Source organism: Perognathus longimembris, chromosome 3 (assembly GCF_023159225.1).
Source record: "Perognathus longimembris pacificus isolate PPM17 chromosome 3, ASM2315922v1, whole genome shotgun sequence".
Lineage (NCBI taxonomy): Eukaryota > Metazoa > Chordata > Mammalia > Rodentia > Heteromyidae > Perognathus > Perognathus longimembris.
In genome coordinates, this window is record NC_063163.1 from 74969264 (window position 1) to 74990865 (window position 21602).

Genomic DNA, 21602 nt, shown 5'->3' on the forward strand with positions numbered 1-21602 from the left:
AAGAGAGTGAGACCCACTGTCCACACAAAACAAAAAGTACTACCAGAAATTTTCTAGCTTAGGGAAGGTTTTAGAAGAATTTGTGCTGTAATCCCAAAGACAAGTATTGGGCAAGGAAGTGGAAAAACTGGAAACATCATACACTGCTGATGGGAGCATTCACTATGGAAGATAGCCTGGCACAGTTTCTTGAAAGTTTTCCAGACACAGGTACTATATGATCCAAGGTTCCAACCCTAAGTAAACACACAAGGGAAGGAAATCATAGGCCAGTGTTCAAAAAATCATCCCCCATAAGTCAAAAAATGAAACTAAAATATTCATCAGCTGATTAACAGATGGTCTGGTCTCATTTGTAAGGATGTAATCAGACTTATCTGGGAGGGGGGAAAAAATCAAAGACACATTCTCCTAGGAAGCAAATTGTGTGCCATAGCACCCAGTCCCGAGGCTCCATGATGCCCTTCCAAAGATCAGTGTACAGTACACCAAGAATCACTGCGCAGAAGAGGAAGACAAAGCAATAAAAACCATTCAGGGAAGTCACAGATTTGAGGCAAAAGGACCACTGGAAGCATTCTCTCCACTCCCCCAATTTTTTTTATTTTTGGTATGGACTCAGGACCTGAGTGCTGTTTGTTACTGGGTTTGTTTGTTTGTTTGTTTTTTTGGTTTTTGCTCTAGGCTAGCACTCTTGAAGCACAGCTTTACTTCTGGCTTTTTTGAGTAGTTAATTGGAGATGAGAGTGTTATAGATTTCCTTGCCTGGGCTGGCTTGGAACCTTGATCCTCAGATCTCAGTCTCCTGAGTAGCTGGGATTATAGGCATGAGTCACCAGTGCCCATCAGCATTTCAAAATTTAAGTCACTTTATGAAAATAAAACAATGAAACCTATTGAAATTGTTTTGGGAAGGAATTTTTGAAGAGGCAGGACTGACTGGAACACATTGTACGCAGGTATAAAAATGTAGCATTGAATTGCGCCCCCCCCCATAACTAATGTAAGCAAATTAAACTTAAGCCATTCTGATCACATTGATACAACATATAGAGGAAAGTCAAGTAACTGATTCTACAAGCCTTTTAAGAATGAGGTCTGCTGAAAACCATAACTTACTTCTTGCCATGGATATTGCTGTATAAGACAGAATCCCGAATCAGGAAAAGAAAGCAGGTTTGTGATGTTATTGGATGGCTAAGACCCTGGGAGGTGATGAAGGGTGAGACCTAGATCATCTTTAACCAGTTGTCTTCTTGTTCTTTCCTGTGCTGTCTGTGTATGACAGGCAAACATTCTTCTACCTCTGAAATATATACCATCCCCCAGTTTTTTGAGTCTCACTATGTATTCCAGGCTGACTTCAAACTTAGGATCCTCCTGCTCTAGCCTCTTCAGTGCAGGAATTAGAGGTGTGGACCAGGCACTCCTATCGCTGGCTACCTACGTTCTTTTAGGCTACCGATAGACATGTGGCTAGATACACCATAGCATCACTGTTTGAACCATCTCCTTGGCCCTTGGGTCTACTTTTCACAGCTACCCAATAAATCCCCAACCTGAGTCAGTGTTGCTGTGAAGGAAGGGTAGAGGGAGCTTCGTACATGATACACTTCCACAAGCAGGATCTCGTTCACAAAGTAGACAAGTGGCTATTCATGTACCCAGCATTATTCATAAAGAAAATGTGACACATTCCTACAATGTAATATTATTAAGCTTTAAGCGGAATAAAATTCTGACACATGCTACAACATGAGCTAATATGGAGAATATGCCAAGTGAAACAAGTCAGTTACAAGAAAAAGGTGGGGGCTGGGGATATAGCCTAGTGGCAAGAGTGCCTGCCTCGGATACACGAGGCCCTAGGTTCGATTCCCCAGCACCACATATGCAGAAAACGGCCAGAAGCGGCGCTGTGGCTCAAGTGGCAGAGTGCTAGCCTTGAGCGGGAAGAAGCCAGGGACAGTGCTCAGGCCCTGAGTCCAAGGCCCAGGACTGGCCAAAAAAAAAAAAAAAAGAAAAAGGTGTAAAAAGAGGGTGTTGGGAAAGGGGAGATAGCAAAAAGTAGAGGTTGAGATCAAGGGATGAATATGGATAGAAGCACTTCATACACATGTAAAAAACAGAGTAATGTTCATCTTTCTTACTACCCCCCCTTTTTTAATAGGGTGAATTTGATCAAAATACATAATACATATATATGCAAGTATCTTAAAACATCTTTGTACAATTAATGTACGCTAATGAAAAATACTGACTGAATCTTGGCCAGGTTCCTGTGGCTCACGCCTGTAATCTTAGCTACTCAGGAGGCTGACCTATGAGGATCGCAGTTCAAAGCCAGCCTGGGCAGGAAAGACCGTGGGACTCTACCTCCAACTTACCACCTGAAAGCCATAAGTGATACTGTGGCTCAAGTGGCAGAGTGCTAGCCTTGAGCTGAAGAGCTCTGGAACAGCACCATGCTCAGAGTTCAAGCCCATGACCAACGACAAAATAAACAAATAATACTGATTCCAGGGGCTGGGAATGTGGCTTAGTGGTAGAGTGCTAGCCTTGAGCAAAAGGAGCTCGGGGATAAGTGCCCAGACCCTGAGATCAAGCCCCAGAACTGGTGAAAAAAAAAACAAAAACCGATTCCACTTTGAAATAATCAGGACATCAAATTCATAGAAACAAAAAGTGAAAGGTAACAATATAACATGGTGAAAACAGGAGCTGTTTAGTGAATTTAGATTCCGTTTTGCAAGACGAGAAAGTTGGAGAGGCACTGTTTGCCACTTTATGCAGTGGTGACCAGAGGGATAATAACCAGATGTAGAATACATCCATCCCATAGAAAGTTCTACTGGACAGAGCTTCTTTAAGAAAATTAGGTCAATGAAAAATAAGTCACATCCAGAGTGGGTTCTGAAGGATGTTTGGCTAGGTGCGTCTGGAAGATGTGGGAAGGAAGCACAAAATGGACTGTGACAGCAGCAGTCTGTCACAGAGAGCCCACAGGATGGGAGCTTGCACTTTAGAGCAGAGGAATTACATAGCAGCAAATGTACGCCATCTTGATTATGAGCTTTTCAATTAACTTAGTAGTCAAGTTTTACACACAGCTTCTTCCGTTGGTTCAACCACTTTCTGACACTGAGAAAAAAATTCGTATTACTGAATGTCATTTTACAATGTCAAGTAAAAGTTTCTAAAGTAAAACTAAAATCCCTCTGGACATGCCTGTCTGTTAAATGAATTACCACCTATCCAATGTTGAATAGCTGGCCCCTAACTGGACCTCAAAAGGCAGTGCTTCAAAGTGGAAAGGCTCCTCAATCTCTTGAGGATCAGCCAGGCCACACGTGCTCCAGTTACCAGCTTCCCCAAGCCTTTCAGTAGAGTGTCAAAGGAAAACACGGAAGGGAGCTTGGTGCCCTCGTGGAAAGTTTTCAAGATAAGGTGAAATTCCACTCACATGAATGTCTTCATGAGCCCTAAGCAATGTGGCACTCTTTTACTCATCTGATGCCTGGATGAAACGATTTGCCTGTCAGAGTTGTTCATCCTTTTCTCACCTCCCAGCTTGACAGACCAGCCTCCAGGGGTACTCATTCCCCCCACACTCAGAGCTGGAAGGTCTCTCTCTCTCTCTCCTCAGAGAGATGGACTTCCTTCAACCACAAAGTAGAAAACAGCCATCCAAAGCTTGTGGCCTCTAGAGCCATGTGCTGCTGACCAGCTCTGTGACCAAGTCCCGGAGCAGCACAGGTGCCGCCTTTCTTGCCAGGAGGCAGAGATAAAACAATCTGTTCATAAAATTGTTTTCTGAGACCTTTAGAATGAAATAGCAGCCTGATGCTGGTAGTGCACACCTGTTTCCTAGCTGCTCAGGAGGCTCAGATCTGAAGAATCAGGTCTGAAGCCAGCCCAGGCAGGAATCTCCAATTAACCAGCAAAAGGTCAGAAGTAGAGCTGTGGTTCAAGAGGTATAATGCCAGCCTTAAATGAAAAATCTAAGTGAGCAGGAAGCCCAGAGTTCAAGTCCCAACAATATCAGCATACACAACATATTTACGTGCATACAAAAAGAGAACCACATAGCAAACCACAAGTACAGGACCAGGCCACAGTAATTACTCAAATATTCACTAGAATGGAGCCATCAGTGATAGTGTGCTCAATCTCACAGCCCAAGGACACAGTATACAGTGGTTTAGAAGAGGATTAGGACCCAAAGCCCAGTACCACACAGTAAAGCAGACCCAGAAACCACAATGTTTGATGTCAGGCATTGCCTGTTCAGAACAGGTACAAAGTAACAGAGGAAAACAACAAGAGAAGTCAAGCATTCATTTGGAAAAGGTAGTTCTGAAATTCAGAGGAAAGACCATTCACAAGGTTTTTGCTAAAACTCTTGAACCTTCCAGAGTAACGGGAATATGCACTGTGGTCAGGAAAACGAAGGGAGTGGGGGACTGGAAAGACAGGGTGCTACGGACTTGCCTAGGTAACCAGCTCTGACACACACACAGACACACAGATACACACACACACACACACACACACACATCAATCCCAAGAGCAGATGGGCCATGGGAGATGTCCTGTGGGAAGACACAGGGACAGGCAAGCTGCAGGCAGTATGTGGTGCAATTCAAATAGTCCCAACAGAGAATCCACTTCACACTGCAATTCAAACTGCATTCCTGTGAGCGATCATCTTGAAATAGATGAACAAGAAGGCAGGCAGTGTTGTTTCCAGACAGCTTATCTGTCAGCTCAAGGGCTTCCTAGTGTTAGAAGGGAAACAAATGGACATACACATACACACAAATCTATTACCTAGCAGGTTTTTAGAACAAAAGAAACATACACAGACAGCATCACCTCAATCATGTATGTTGTCCTATTTCTCTTAATTTCAGAACAGAAAAGGGATTAATGAAAGCCACCAATGGCAAAAGGAAGCAGGAAAATATCCACCAGTGTACATGAATTTCATCTTCAAACTTCAGAGATTAGGAAGTGGCAAGTAAGTGTGTAAAAAGCACTTCTCGGAGCAAAATGATGTTCCACCCTGACTCAATTCACCCCAACCCAAGTATGCATTATTCAATTGATGATATTGTGTTTCTCCTCCTTCCACCAGACAGGGATGAAGGGAGTGAGGGTAGAATGGCATTTGGGTACCACCTGGCACAGTATGGGGATATTCCTGGCTTTAAGTATGCTATGTTGAAGACCAGCACTTTGGGGGCTGGGGATATGGCCTAGTGGCAAGAGTGCTTGCCTTGTATACATGAGGCCCTGGGTTCAATTCCCCAGCACCACATATACAGAAAATGGCCAGAAGTGGCGCTGTGGCTCAAGTGGCAGAGTGCTAGCCTTGAGCAAAATGAAGCCAGGAACAGTACTCAGGCCCTGAGTCAAGCCCCAGGATTGCCCCCCCCCCCCAAAAAAAAAGAACAGCACTTTGTCAGCTTTCATGTTTAAGGGTCCTGTGTGGAGAGCAGCCCTAGGTCTATATAACAGACCACAGCCATAAATCTTAGTTTATGCTCTACCCACATCCAACACCACCAAATAAATGACCAGACGAACAGAAGCTCCAGCCAGATCCAAATACTGGGGACCAAGTTCAGAAGAACAGCAATTTGGGAGAACTATCTGAACAACTGTTTGAGTGCACAGGTTTTGAGTCTGAATCTCCACAAGAGGACAAATTGAAAAGGTGAGGGAGGGAGGCATAGGGCTCTGGGCAGGTTTAGACTACTGACACACAGGTAACTTGAGGACCTTTTAAGAGGGTCTGGTAGAGTGGGTACTCACTGGTGGCTCACACCTGTAATCCTAGCAACTCAGGAAGCTGAGATTTGAGGACTGGGGAAAAGGCCAAAACAGGCAAGTTTGAGAGATTCTTACCTCCTATTAACTAGCAGAAAAGCTGAAACGAGAGATGTGACTTAAGTGGCAGAGTGCTTGTTGTGAGTAAAAAGCCCAGTGAAGTGTCAGGCCCTGAGTTCAAGCCCCAGTACCAACACAGAAAGAAGGGAGGGGGGAAAAATAAAAAAGCTCTCTCTGGTGGGAGTTTTACAAGGACAAACCCAAATGGATTTTACATGGCCATTTCAGTCAGAACAGGCTCAAAGTAACTATTCCAGGTCAGTTCCTTAACTTTGAGCCTAGAGAAATATGATGATGAAAGTCTTCAAAATCATCAAGAGACTTAACTAAAACCACAAATTTCCTATCCTAGGTATAAAACTCAGGAAATCCATTCTGGTACATCTCCTTAAGACAGCTCTGGGGGTTCACAGTATGTGCACCTGCACTTTCCAGGAGAGGGTCCACAGCTCTCCGTGGCAAGAACTGCTGTCCTAAGAGAAGTGGACTTCTCTCAGTGTTGAGCTCCTTTAAGACTGGGTATTCCAAACACTGAGAAACAATTACTAGAAAACAACTAAAAAACAATTACTATAACACAACTTGACGCTGGTTTTTGATTATGGAAATCTGAGTGGGGCTTTTGTCATACTAGAGGAATGCAGTAGACTTTCAAAGAACGAGAATATAGAAACAGCTTAGTAAATAGCAAACTTAAAACTGTAGCTTTTGCAAGCATGGAAGACAGCTGTACCAACCTGACACACTAACAGTCCTGTTAGAATGTCACGCACGCATTTATGGAACCTTTTTTTTTTTTTTTGCCAGTCCTGGGGCTTGGACTCAGGGCCTGAGGACTGTCCCTGGCTTCTTTTTGTTTGTTTTGTTTTGTTTTTTTGCCAGTTCTGGGGCTTGAGCTCAGGGCCTGAGCACTGTCCTTGGCTTCTTTTTGTTCAAGGATAGTGCTCTACCACTTGAGCCACAGCGCCACTTCCGGCCTTTTCTATATATGCGGTACTGAGGAATCGAACCCAGGGCTTCATGTATACGAGGCAAGCACTTTACCACTAGGCCATATTCCCAGCCCCCTGGCTTCTTTTTGTTCAAGCACTCTACCTCTTGAACCACAGTGCCACTTCTGGCTTTTTCTGTTTATGTGGTGCTGAGGAATAGCTTCCTACAAGCTAGGATGCACGTACAGCTAAGCCATATTCCCAGCCCTATTTAAACTTTTTATCTGGCTTTTTTCTTATTCCCAGCTCCCAGCAGATTCAGCCAGCTTCCTCCCAGCAGGCCACCCCACAGCGTATCTCTGGTGCCTGACAGAAGATAAGCCATGTCTTTCATTTCTCCTTCTACCAACAGATTCAGGTAGGACACATAAGTCCATTACCATCCACACTTTAACCCCTCCTTGCCTTTTTTGGAGACAAGGTCTGTGTGTCGCTGAAGCTGACCATAAACTCATGATTCTCCTGTCTCGGTCTCCAGAATGCTGGGATTACAGATGCAGACTACTACTCCCAGCATGACTTTATTTTTTTCATGAGCAACTTAGTCTCAACTGATTCCAAGTAGTTCTGGTTTGTGACCTGCTGTGGCAAATGTTCAGCCACCCAAAGTTTCTTCCTTTTTTACTTCCACTATAGGAATGTCCCATACAGGACATTCAGAGTAATGAACAAGATGCTGTCATAACCTACTTGGGATGGGAGTGGAGCAGAGACCAGCAAGAGGGCTCCACATTTCCACTCTGCACCAGACAAGAATGGGCAACAACCCACCCACCCAGAGTCCTTGGCCATCAGAGGGCTACAGGCATGCACAGCCCACAGGTACCCTCCTCATGCTCACTTATCAGAAATACAAAGGCATCATTTGAACCTTTGATTGTGATGTACTGGCCTTACACCAAACTTCATTTGCTTTAAGTAGTGATGTTATTTATATAAAGACAATTAAACTAATATAGCTCATTCTAATTTTTTTTTTTTTGCCAGTCCTGGGCCTTGGACTCAGGGCCTGAGCACTGTCCTTGGCTTCTTTTTGCTCAAGACCAGCCCTCTGCCACTTGAGCCACAGCTCCATTTCTGGCCATTTTCTATATATGTGGTGCTAGGGAATCGAACCCAGGGCTTCATGTATATGAGGCAAACACTCTTGTCACTAGGCCATATTCCCAGCCCCTCTATTTTTTTTTAATGTGAGGAAAATAGCTGAGAAAAAGGACAAGTACCTTACCACACGTGTGCCACAAACAAGATATTATCTTTTTAGTGTCAGCACTGGACTTGAATTGGGGCCTTGCAATGTCACTTAGCTTTTATGCTCACCACTGGAATCATGCTTCTAGTCTTTAAAAAAAATTTTTTTCACCAGTTGTGGGGCTTGAACTCAGGGCCTGGATGCTGTTCCTGAGCTTTTTCAATCAAGGCTAGTGCTCCACCACTTTGAGTCATAGCAGCACTTCTGGTTTCCTGGTGTTAACTGGAGATAAGAGTCTCATGGACTTTCCTGGCTGGGCTGGCTTCAAACCATGATCCTCAGATCTCAGCCTATTGAGTAGCTACAATGACAGGCATGAGCCACTGTCAGGCTCTAGTCTGGTATTTTGCTGCTTTCCTGGAGATGGGAATCTAGAAGACTTGTCTGCCCAGACAGGTTTCATCCGAAGATCTTCTGGGTCTCAGCCTCCTGAGTCGCTTGGAATATAAGTGTGAGCCACAATTCTCTGGCACAAAACCATAATAATTTTTAAAACATATATGCTAGTACTGGTGCTCAAACTCAGAGCCTAGGTGTTGTCCCTTAGCTTTTTCACTCAAGATTGGTGCTCTACCACTTGAGACACAACTCCACTTCCAGCTTTTTGCTGGAGATGAGTCTCATGAGACTTCCCTGTCCAATCCAAGCTAGCTTCCATATCAATCCTCAGATCTCAATCTCCTGAGTAGCTAGGACTATAAGCATGAGCCTCCAGCATCTTATAAATACTGTTTGAAAATGACTAAACTACTTATACTTACTACATACTTCTTAAATCTTAGTCACCACATCCAACAGCAACTAAACATTTATATTACCCAACACTAGAAAGCTTATTTTGAACGCCACCCTCAGAAAAATAATAAACAAACAGGGGGGCCTACATGCATTCCCATCATTTCAGCTACCTGAAAGGGATCTAATCCAGGCACCTAGGTAAAAAAACAAAAGACTGCACTTGGAAAACACATACACACACGGCTAGGGATGTGGCTCAAGTTGTGTGGCACCTACCTAGCAAGTAAGAGGCCCCAAGTTTAAAATCTCAATACTGCCCAAAAGAAAATACTGCAAAATGTCTCTTAAAAAAGAAAAAAAGGGGGCTGGGAATATGGCCTAGTGGCAAGAATGCTTGCCTCATATACATGAAGCCCTGGGTTTGATTCCTCAGCACCACATATATACAAAAAGGCCAGAAGTGGCGCTGTGGCTCAAGTGGTAGAGTGCTAGCATTGAGCAAAAAGAAGCCAGGAACAGTGCTCAGGCCCTGAGTCCAAGCGCCAGGACTGGCCAAAAAAAAAAGGAAGGAAGGAAGGAAGGAAGGAAGGGAAGGAGGGAGGGAGGGAAAAAAAGGACTAGGAATGTGGCTCAGCGGTAGAGTGCTTGCCTAGCATGCATGAAGCCCTGGGTTCGGTTTCTCAGTACCATATAAACAGAAAAAGCAGGAAGTGGTACTGTGGCTCAAATGGTAGAGTGCTAGCTAACCTCCAGCCTGGAGAAGCTTCGGGACAGCACCCAGACCCAGAGTTCAAGCCCCAGGACCAGCAAAAAAAAGAAAAAGAAAAGAAAAAAAAATGCCACCAAGTAACATCAAAACAATGTTATTTATACTTCTTTGGCAGGCCTCACAGTAAGAAACACATTTAATCATGCAGCTACTGGTAGGATCAAAGCAAAAACTTTATGAACTAGTCCTGAAATGTATGTCATCCTCTGACTTTTCTTTTCTTCCTCTGAACAGCTACTGTAACACACTAAATTAATTTTATAACACATAATTTCCGAAACATAGATATACAAAAATTACTTTCTTTTAAAAATCCACAGACTTGCTGGCACCGATGGCCTCAAGCCTGTACTGTAACTACTCAGGAGGCTGAGATCTGAGGATTGCATTTTGAAGCCAGTCTGGGAAAATTTGTGAAATTTGTATCTCCAATTAACCATAAAAAAAAACCTGAAGTGGCTCTGTGGCTCAAAGTGGTAGAGCACTAGCCTTGAGCAAAAGAACTCAGGGACAGCTCCCAGGCAGAGTTCAAGCCCTGTGACTGGAAAAAAAAAAAAAAAAAAAAACAGACTTCAAAGTTCCCTGAAACTCAAGCTATTTACCCCATTTTGCATATGAAGAACTGAGACTGGGAGGGTACTGGCAGGTCCAAGGCCACACAGCAGATGAGGTCTGCCCACAGAAGTCTGGTATCATGACTGTGCTGGCAAGTCCTATGTTCCAAGCCATCATTCCCTTGCTTCATTCATCCTTCCTGATAAGGATGTACTCCCACAAATGTGTTTCCTCTAACTCTAGGGAAAATGTTTCAAGTTAAAGTCTTCAAAATTTAACTCACTCTCTTCCTGTTCTTTTATTTAAAACCACACAACCTCAAAGGTCAACCACCCAAAGGTACATAGCCTTTATTACTTGAGGTAGGACAAGTGGGGACATTAGTCATACTCAAAGACATGGGAATTACTCACTGGTGTTGCTGGAAATTGCATAAGACAAACTCAACAACACCTATCTCCTGGCACTAGCTCTACTCTGGGCCCATATCTCTTGATGTAACAAGAGCTAGAAACGAATTTCAGCTTTGAGCTGAGACCAAGAGGAGGAAGGAAGACTCTGCTAAGCAGGAAAGGACTGAACCACAGCCCTCCCAAGCCCAGTCCTTTGGCAAGCAAGCAATCCTGGTTCCCACCATCCCCAGCCTCCAGGCATCTTCACAGCACAGTAAGATATGTACCACTTCCCCTCCCTCCCCCACCTCCAGTCCTGGGGCTTGAACATAGGGCCTGGGCACTGCCCCTGAGCTTGTTTTTCCCCTCAAGGGAGGGGAACTGAACCAGGGCTTCATGCATGCTACTTCATGCAAGCATTCTACCACTAAGCCACATTCCCAGCCCTATGTACTATTTTTGTCACCTTCAAAGCTTAGGAATCTTGATCCCATTTTACACAAGACAGAAGGGGGAGGGGCTGGACATAAACCCTGACAATGAACTCCTCAGCTCTACCCACGTCCAGCCAATCCTGCTGGCAACAGCCAAAAGTCCTACATCCTCCAATGGGCACAACAGGCTAACACTTTCCTTCAAGAGAAAGATTACAAAATAGCCTATACCTAGGATCAACTTAAAAAAAAAAAGGTATTTAAAAATATTTATAATCACAAGTAATGTATCCAATGCCTAACATATGAAACTGTAACCTCTCTGTACATCAGTTTGATAATAAAAATTTGGAAAAAATATCATGTAATGGATATTTACATTCATGTGATGAATATGGCAAGTTTGATTCAAGTTTTCTCAGTATGTGGTTTAGATAACATCCAGTATCTAACCAATCTCTAGAAGAAATACATATCTGTACTGTATTGTACACATACCAAAACCATCCCTCCAGGAACTGAATCTCCTAACTCCTCCTAGCAGTAACTGGTACCAATAGTTCTGGTCAAAAGGCTCAAAACTGGGCTGGGAATATGGCCTAGTGGCAAGAGTGCTTGTTGTATACATGAAGCCTTGAGTTCGCGTCCCCAGCACCACTTATATAGAAAATGGCCAGAAGTGGCACTGTGGCTCAAGTGGTAGAGTGCTAGCTAGCCTTGAGTAAAAAGAAGCCAGGCACAGTGCTCAGGCCCAGAGTCCAAGGCCCATGACTGCTCCCCCCCCCCCCCCCCCGCCCAAAGGCTCAAAACCCAATAGTAGAGCCCCAGTCTCCCACTCTGGAACTCCACCCAGCTGCCTGGTTTACCTGCCAAAGCCTTCCAGAAAACTTTTACCTAGTCAAGATGTCAACAGAATTCAGAAGCAGGAGCCAAAGGAGGCTTTGCTGGTGTTCTACAAAATATTCATTCTCTTGGCTCTTCACACTTTTGTTCAGAGAACACCAGGTTTTCATAGAACATATTACTTGTTAGGTTTGCCCATGCTGGATCATTTCCCCACACACTTCAACAAATGTCCAATGGATAACCATTAATCCCATTATCACAGTTAATCTCATCAGATAAATGGAAACCAATCCACTGTATTCACCTCCTCTAGAGGAAGAAACCCTTAAGAGGTACCTGGGAAACCTTGGTGGCACTTGGAAACATGCCTGGAAGCCAACCTGAGCACCAGTGGGTACACATCCTGGGCTGCCAGAGGCTCTACTCTCTTATCTGGTATCTTCTTCCCACTTCTATTCTTCACCCTAGACAATGACAGATGATCTTGAGAGGGCAATGCTGTGTGCTGGCTTCACCTTCAGCTACCAGAGGTGCAAAGGAAGCTCAGGGAAGGAGACCAAAGGTCACACAGTGGGCAACAGGGCCAAGAACCAAAATGAGTCTGTGCAGAACACTCTTAGCAGAGTCCGTAGAAGGGGACAGCAAAAAAAATGAGATGGGACTGGATGCCCAGGAGCTGCTCAAGCACTCTGCAGTCACCCTCCCCAGAGAATTCGAGCCTTGGATTCTTAGCCCAGGGTCAGGAGACTTGATTTCAGGAAACAAAGTCCAACTAGGCAGAGGAGAGGAGAAAAAGGACAAAGATCAAATGCCAGAAACACTTTTGTTTCTCAGAAGCCCTCAGTATACATTCAAGACATTCTGTGGAAGAAAAGTTAAATGAGACATTGTCAACTCTGTCTAAAGAAATCGAAGTTCAAATCTGTATCAAGCTTTCAAAAATGCATACTCTTTGATCTTGTGATGCAGTTCCTAGATAAGAAAATATAAAAATTGTGTCCAAAATTAGAAATTATGGTACATTTATGTGATAGTTGGGCATTTACAGTTAGAAATGTTCCTAATGTAGCTGGGCACTGGTGGCCCACACATGTGGCCATGCATGCTAGGAAGCGCTTCCTCCGCTGAGCTACTGACCTGTGCCATCCTTAGCCTACTCAAGAGGATGAGCTCTAAGGATGGAGGCTCAAAGCTAAGCCAGAAGACTTTTATCTCCAATTAACTATTAAAACAACAACAACAACAAAAGCTGCAAGTGGAGCTGGTATACAGCACTAGCCTTGAGGACAAAGGCCCAGGGGCAGCTCCCAGACCCAACATGCACGCACACGCACACACACACACACACGGTCACAATATTAATATTTCTTTTTGGTAGTACTGGGATTTGAACAAGAGCTCTGAGCTTGCTAGACTGGCACTCTTGTCACTTGAACCACATATTTAGCCCTGCCTTGTGATAAGTCTGTCTGTCTGTGTGCATTCGCCAATCCTGGGACTTGAATTGAGGGCCTGGATGCTGTCCCTAGGCTCTGGTGCTCAAATGAACCACTGCTCCCCTTCTGACTATTTGGTTGTTAACAGAGATTCATGACTTTTCTTGCCTAGATTGGCTTTGAACCCCATGATATTCAGATCCCAGCCTCTTAAGTAGCTAAAGATAACAGGTATGAGCCACTGGTACCTAGCTTGTGCTGGTTATTTTTGGAGTTAGAGACTATTCAACTTTTCTGTCAGGGTTTACCTCAAACCTCCATCCTGGAGATCTTGGCATCCTGAGATTAATTAGGATGATAGGAATGAGCCACCTCCCCCAGCTACAATGTATAATTATAATAAAGCAAACCTAAATGAGCACAACTCAATTCCGTTACACAAGTATAGAAAAAAAGACTAAGAAAATGCAGATGGGATTATGAAATCAAATGGTAGAGCTGGCTGGCTTACAGGATAACTTCAAATCACAGTATGCCACTCTTTCCCCACCCCCTAAAAAATGACAATCGCATTTTCAAGGGCTGGAGGAATGGCTCCATGATCATACCAGCCTAACAATCTCATTTCCAAAAGATGTGGACAAATGCTATGCCCTTTCACCACAAGGTGAAAGGTCAAGAACGGCACAGGTCAGTAGCTCAATGGAGGAGGCCCTTCCTAGCATGCATGAATGAGGTCCTGGGTTCCCTTCCCAGTACAACACACACACACACACCCTAGTTCCGCTTTTACCCAGACAGTAGGCTCACATTTCATTTCTTCAGAATGAAATACATCTTTGGACTTGCATTAGGACATGAGAATGCAATTTTAACAAGCTGACGGTCTGTTTAGACAGAAAAAAATGAAGTTTTTTGAAAATCACCTTTTACAATAACAGAAGTTCAAGTTTAGTACACTTTCCAGGCTGTCTGCAAAACACCAGCATTCCAAACTGTTAAGTATGCACCAGCAATTTTAAGAAAGCAAATGAAGATCAAAATAGAAGACTAGGGTTATTAAAGGCAAGGCCAATGCTAAGAACACTGCCTGATAAGTGTGAGGCCTCCTGCTCAAATCCCACTACTGCCTCCTACCATACACCAAACTACAACAGGTGTACAAACTGCCACTTTAGGCTTCTATTTCCTCATTTAATTACCCTACATTCCAAAAATTTTCCTTTTTGCTCTTCTATAAAAATAAGTCAATAGGGCTGGGGACATGGCCTAGTGGCAAGAGTGCTTGCCTTGAATACATGAAGCCCTGGGTTCAATTCCCCAGCACCGCATATACAGAAAATGGCCAGAAGTGGTGCTGTGGCTCAAGTGGCAGAGTGCTAGCCTTGAGCAAAAAGAAGCCAGGGACAGTGCTCAGGCCCTGATTCCAAGGCCCAGGACTGGCAAAAAAATAAAAATAAATAAAAAGAAGTTAATAGTGTTAAATTTAGTGTGTATCCTCCAAAGGCTAAACAATTACTACACAATCTCACCAAATAATTGTCCACTAGTGTTTAGAGCAGCACATTCACAACAGCCAAAAAGTGAACATCACCCAACAATTCACTATTGATGAATGGGTAAGGTGTGATAGATCAGGGCTGGGGGTTGTGGCTCAAATAGAAGAGCTCTTGCTGAGCATGGGGTTCAATCACCAGCACTGCAAAAAGGGAAAATAGAAAATGTGGTATAGCCACAAAATATCCAACAGAATTACTCATTCATAATAAAAAAGGAATGACACACTAATTCATACTACATACACACCATGGGCTTTCTGAAAATAGTTGACAGCAAAGGTTATATACTGCTACGTGGACAAAGAATCCAATGCAGACAAATCTATAGACAGATATTAGAGGTTTCCAGGGATTGTGAGTTCAAAGGGAGAGCTCAGAGTAACTGGTAATAGAGGCAAGAATTCTTGAGAGGGGGAATATCCTAAAACTGGTTGATTGGACACACATTTCTATAAATATGCTAAAACTGGATAATATGGTCATGCATGAATTGTCTCAAAGCTATTACTAAGAACAGAGAAAGATATGATAGCATCTACATTAAGGCCATCCTCAAATTACATATAAAATTGATAGTCAATAAACAGGTGAGGATGTGCATATTAATAAGACTACATACAAAAACCAAAATAAAATTTCTGTACAAAGTATCTTTGCCTTGTCTCTTACATAGTAAGAGTTCAGAAACAAATTATAGAGACAGACTGGTTTATCATGCACACATAAAATCACAAGATTAAAATGTTAGTTGTCTTCTTTGGTTTTTAAAGCAGAACATGTCTGGTTCCTGCCTGTAAAATCCTGCTGCTCAGAAGGCAGAAATCTGGAGGATGGTGATTTGAAAAGTATGCTACACTCCATCTCCAAAATAGCCAGCAAAGTGCTGGGCAGGAGGAACAGTTCAAGTAGAAGAGCACCAGCAAAGCAAGCATGATGCCCTAGTTCAAACTCCAGAACTGAAAAAAAAATTTTTTTTAAGTGACCACGTTTCTGCTGACAACATGAGATCTGCATTAAGAAATATTACCAATGTGTTATTATTACATCCTTCATTTTCCTCTTAAAATAGGTTTTGCAGGTCAGAGTTGAATCACAGCGCAAACCCTCTCACCACATTGCAAACTGCCAAGTGAGGAAAAACAAAAGAAAAACACTACTAGACAGTGCATGGAAGCAACCATATGCCATGCTGCCTGGACCACAATAAGTTCATGTAATTCCTAGGGAACACCAAGGCTATCTTATCTCAGTTAATCCTCACAATTCTTAGAAGTCACTATCCAATTATGTCAAGAACTTTATTCCCCCTCTGGAGAGTGTCCACACAGGGGCTTGAACTTGTTCCAGGTTTTTGTTGTTTTTTTTTTTTTTTGCTGGTTCATTGGAGATTTTCCAGGATTTGTCTGTTCAGGCTCACATCAATTCTTGATCCTCAGATCTCAGACTGCTGAGTAAGTAGCTAGGATTTTAGTAACATCTTTTTTACATGAATAATTTACATTTGGTATTGTGGGCATACCAAATTTGTGCTCAATTACCTCTTCATTTTATTGATAGACCCTAACATGCTCTTCTAGGCACTGAGGATACAAGAGAATAAGAAAGGCAACAACACCAACAAAACCCTGCCCTTGTGAAACTTACGATTTTCAAAAAAAGTAACTTAGGAAATACTTTCAGAATGTCCTATGTATTAGATATTAGCAAGTAATTCTCCACAAATTTTCACCTTCCAAATGTACTGTCTTCCAAACGCTAAAAATCAAAGATTATGAAATATTAGTTGCTATTTCCAATGACAAGCTTTTCTCGAGTTGGGAGGGTCACACTATGCTGCCCAATATGGATTCAAACTCCTGATCCTCCTGCTTCCACCTCATAAATGCTGGGACCTGTTATAGGTGTGCATTTAAAACCAATGTGATCTATTTTACAAGATCACTCAAAATATTTTATGACACATCAACTTGGCAGATGATTACAGTTGGTTGTTGGAAGCAGGTTCAAACAAACAAACAGCCAAGCATCTTTAAGTCAACGAGGCATCGAACAGTTTTTGCTTAAAAACAATAGCTCCAATCTTTCCAAAATCCATACATCTCAAGTCATTTAATAACCTGAATTGTGCAACTAGAAAACACTGTGTTCTCCCCCACTTTCAAAAGCAAAAGTGCAATTTTGTACAAAGATCACAAAAATCTGGCTCGAAAAAGTTAACTTTTGGAAACAAAGTCTAAATTCCCTTAAACAATTCGATAATCTAGTGGAAATTTTACTAAGTGGCCCAAGATTCCCTGGCAATTTTAGCTTATTTTTTTACCTTGTTGCCCTTCAAGCAAGACATAAACACCACAGAACAAACTATTTTTAGTCACTTTTGCATTCTAACTTTCACCAATGGGCAGTTCCTTATCTTCAGCTATTTGCCTATGTAGAATGCATGCAAGATACTACAAGGCCTGTTCCATAGCGTGAAGACGAACTAAACCCAGCTAACATCTCAAGTTAGAGACATAGAAGAGGAGGCCCAGAAGGCCTTGTCAAGAGTTACAGTAAATAACAGAAGCAAAGAGTACATTTTGTACCAATTAGGCTTTCCTTCTGGATTTGATCAGGGAAACAATTTAAGAGGTTTCTCTTCCGCTGGCTGAAGGTTTTGGAGGGAATGTGTTTGGTTGGCTACCTACAATGCCTTGGTAGAAAGGTAATCTCTATCTAAATTTCAACCAAAAAAGAATGGTCTACTAAATTATTGGCAAGGCCATCCAAGAGCTATCAAAAACCTTCTTGAAACACACTCATAAGTTCTCTTAATTGAGCTCGGCTTTCGCTGCAATTTCCAAGGTCTACAAAATTTCAAGGACTAATGATTTAGGAAGCTTGACAGCTCCATTCATTAAAAAAAAAAACTCACAAATAACACAACAGCACGGAAAAAGGTACACCGCCACTTTGTTTCTATTTTCTTCAGTAAATGAGGAATAGTTGAACCCTCCTCTACAAGGAGAGCAGACATTTCAATCCTCAAGAATTTCCCAAGAGGTCACTACATCCAACATGTATACAACACCTGCACAAGTGAACGAAGGATCTAGTCTGCAGAAAATATCAACAAGTAAAACAAGCAGATGAAAGTAACACTTAGAGAGCGTGATCCTGAGTAAAAGGGAGGTCAAGGTGCTCAGCCGAAAGCACATGACTCATTCACAGCGTCCACTACCCTGAAGTGGGATTTCCCATGTTCAACCAGCATCACACTCAATGAAGTTGTGCTATTTCCGTGTGTGTGAGATGGAAGGGGGGGGTTCATTTTATTTCGCTGAATCACAATTCCACCACATTGCCACTGCTAACACACAACAATGCAAACACAAGAGGCTGTGGCAAAGATGCCAGTGAACAGAGATCGAGAAAAATAAAAAGAAATAAAGAAAGCGCCCAGCAAGGAAAGTCCAGTCTGGGAGAGGGTGGGCCAAGAGGGCCCAGCTTGCCCCAGGGTCACCGATCTCCCCATCTTTTTTCGGGGTGGGGGGGCTCTGGATAAGCGAACGGCGACAGTCCTTTTCTCTGGCTAAGAGGAACCTGCCCTTTTCTCCGGCAAACTCGGGGGAGGGCCAGAGAGCTAAGGATCTGGGGGCGCGGGAGAGCTGTCCTCCGAGGTCCCTGCACAAGGACCCAGGTGCCGGAAGGAGAGCGCCGGGCACGATCCACGTGACCGCATGCAGGCCCGGCCCGGCCCGGCCGTCCTCAGCGGGCGACCGCGGCGCCCACGGCCACCACCCAGGCCTGGGACTTACCCGGGCCGGGCGCACACCGGACCCGCGGCGACTGCTTCCTCCTCTCTCCCTCTCCACCTCCTCCTCCTCACTTGACAAAATGGCGGCGGCAGGAAGTGCCGGACGGCTCGGCCCGCCCCCCGCCTGCCCGCCCCGCCGCGGCTCCCGCGCCCCCCGCCCGTACTCCCACCCGGGCCGGCCGGACCGACCCAGGGGATGAGCGGGGAGCGGGCGCCGGTGCCGACGGCGGGGCGCCCCTCGAGCACCCCCCGCAGGCCAACGGCGCCTGCGGCCACGGCCGGGCGCGAGCAGCGCGGCCCTCGGGCCCGAGCCCGCGTCGCCCCGGCCTCCCCGCCCCCGCGCCGCGCCGATGGCGTAGGTGGTGGCGCACCGGTCCCGTTACGCAATGCAGGTTACGCGGGCCGCGTCGCGGGGCTCCCGGCTGCCCGCCGCGGGTCGCCCGTCGCCCCGAAGGGCACCCGGCGCTTACCTGAGATGCTAGGCCGCACGCCGCCCCCGCCGGCTTCCCGCGGCCGCCGCGGCCGCCGCCGCCGCCGCCCCCCTCTGTGGGCTGCCTGCGCGCGGCGCCGGGGCCCGCCCGCCCGCTCGCCGCGCGCGCCGCTCCGCCGCACTCCCAGGCCCCGCTAGCCCGCGGGCACCGCCGGCAGCTGCCGCCGCCGCTGCCGCCGCCGCCGCCACTGCTTCGGCTCCTTGGCTGCGGGAGAGCTAGAACAAACAGCCCTGCCGCCGCCACTGCCGCCGCCGCCGCCGCCAGCGCACTGACGTCACCGCGCACGCAGCGGGCGCGGTCCTGTGCGGCCGCCGCCGCCCGGCGTGCGCGCTCCACCCAGCCCGCGGCTCCAGACTGCGACGAGACTGTTGACGGAGGGAAGCCTAGTGAGTGCCCGAGCCCTCCCTTGTCAGGGGTCTGGGGGCGACCCTGAAAACCACAGGGGGAGGCTGCGGGGATCCTAACTCCTGAGGAGGGGAGCCGGCAGACGAAGCGAAGAGACCCCTCCCTGCACAGATTGCAGGAGGGGGCTGAAGAGCCCCCCAAAACCAAGAGGAGACCCATCTCCAAGGAGGAGGCCAGAAGGAACCTGAAGACCGAGTGAGGCACCCCCACCCAAAGACCCTCAGACCCCGGAGAGGGGTCTGGGAACCCCGACTGACACTGCAAGTGGTCGTGCAGCGGGGTTGGAGAGCCGTGGAAGCCACCCTCGGACGGACGGCCCGGCCAGGGAGGAGAGATCCGAAGACCGTGACGGACGCGGGAAATAGGGGGCGGAGAAGATCTGGCAGTAGAGGGTGGGATGGAGAGACCCCAGGCACCCACGGAATCTCAGTCTCGGCCCTGGAGGATAGCCCCGGGGCAGGAACGCTGAGGGCGGGACTCGGGTGTTGGGGCGTTTAGACTGTAGGTGGACGGGGAGGGTGAGCTCTGGGGCCTTGGTGAGCCGGAGGGAGGGAAATAGAAAGCTGTCACCCGGCAGGCTGCGCTCCGTAGAATTGAAAATTGCGCACTGCTCGTCTCCAACCACAGGGGGCGCTCGTTTCTCTCTCTCGCTCTCTATTTCTCTCTCTCCCTCCCTCCCTCTCCCTCTCTCTCTCCCCTCTCTTGTCTCCTCTCTCCTCTTCCCCCCCCCCCCGCCCGTGTCCCTTTCCCTTCTACCATTCTCTTCCCCCCTCTCTTCCCTCTTCCTCTCTTCACTCCCTTTGCCTCTCCTTCTACATTTCCCCTACCCTCCCTGGATTAATCTCTCCTTTTCATCCTTAAGATTCAGTAAGTCGGGCTGGGGATATGGCCTAGTGGCAAGAGTGCTTGCCTCGCATACATGAGGCCCTGGGTTCAATTCCCCAGCACCACATATACAGAAAACAGCCAGAAGTGGCGCTGTGGCTCAAGTGGCAGAGTGCTAGCCTTGAGCAAAAAGAAGCCAGGGACAGTGCTCAGGCTCTGAGTCCAAGCCCCAGGACTGGCCAAAAAAAAAACAAAACAAAAATACAAACAAACAAAAAAAGATTCAGTAAGTCTCTCTGCTCGGGAGGCTGAGACCTGAGGATTACAGTTGCAAGCCAGTGGAGGTAGAGACCTGAGGATTACAGTTGCAAGCCAGTGGAGGTAGAAAAGTCCATGTGACTCAAGTCCAATTGACCATCAAAAGGCTGGCTGGGCATCGGTGATTCACACCTACAATCCTAGCTACTCGGAAGCCTTGAGCTGAAGAGCTCAGGGACAGCACCCAGGTCCAGAGTTAAAGCCCCACTACCTCCCCCCTCCCCCCCAAAAAAGGCTGGAAATGGAGCCGTGGCTGAAGTGGATAGAACACTAAATAGCCTTAAGGAAAAAAAAGCTGTGTCCAGGCTCAGAGTTCAAACCCCAAGACAAGTACACTCTGTCTTCCCCCTCCCCCCCCCCCACAACCTGTCTTGAGAATAACATTGCTCCTGGATGACCGCTCCTGGATGACCTCTTTTAGGATAATTTTTGATAGAATAATTGATACATTTTGACACCAGAAAAATCATTTCTTTCCTGTCATAGTTTTTGTTTGTGAGTAACCAATCATAAAAGGGTAAATAAATCATTAAAGGGTCCTAAGCAAAGTGAAATTAAATGTTTCATGTTCTTCTAAGTATGAGATAAATGATTTTTTTTTTTTTGCCAGTCCTGGGCTTGGACTCAGGGCCTGAGCACTGTCCTTGGCTTCTTCTTGCTCAAGGCTAGCCCTGTGCCACTTGAGCCACAGCGACACTTCTGGCCATTTTCTGTATATGTGGTGCTGAGGAATCGAACCCAGGGCTTCATGTATATGAGGTGAGCACTCTTGCCACTAGGCCATATCCCCAGCCCCTAAATGATTAATTGTAAGAAGTCAACTGACTCTTAAAACGTCCTTCTAGTCGAATTTGAATTTTATATTGATGGTGTAAATTAAACTATATTGGTCTTCAATTAGT

General features: G+C 45.7%; 1 protein-coding gene across 1 annotated transcript in view; it reads right to left on the reverse strand.

Annotated features, from left to right (window-relative positions):
* Brd4 (bromodomain containing 4) overlaps window positions 1-19227 on the reverse strand; it is a 76601-nt gene extending 57374 nt beyond the window's left edge. Inside the window, exon 1 of the mRNA XM_048342463.1 lies at window positions 19132-19227. The gene's annotated coding sequence lies outside the window, so the exon portion shown is untranslated. The remainder of the gene's footprint in view (window positions 1-19131) is intronic.
* Between the last annotated feature and the right edge of the window lie 2375 nt (window positions 19228-21602).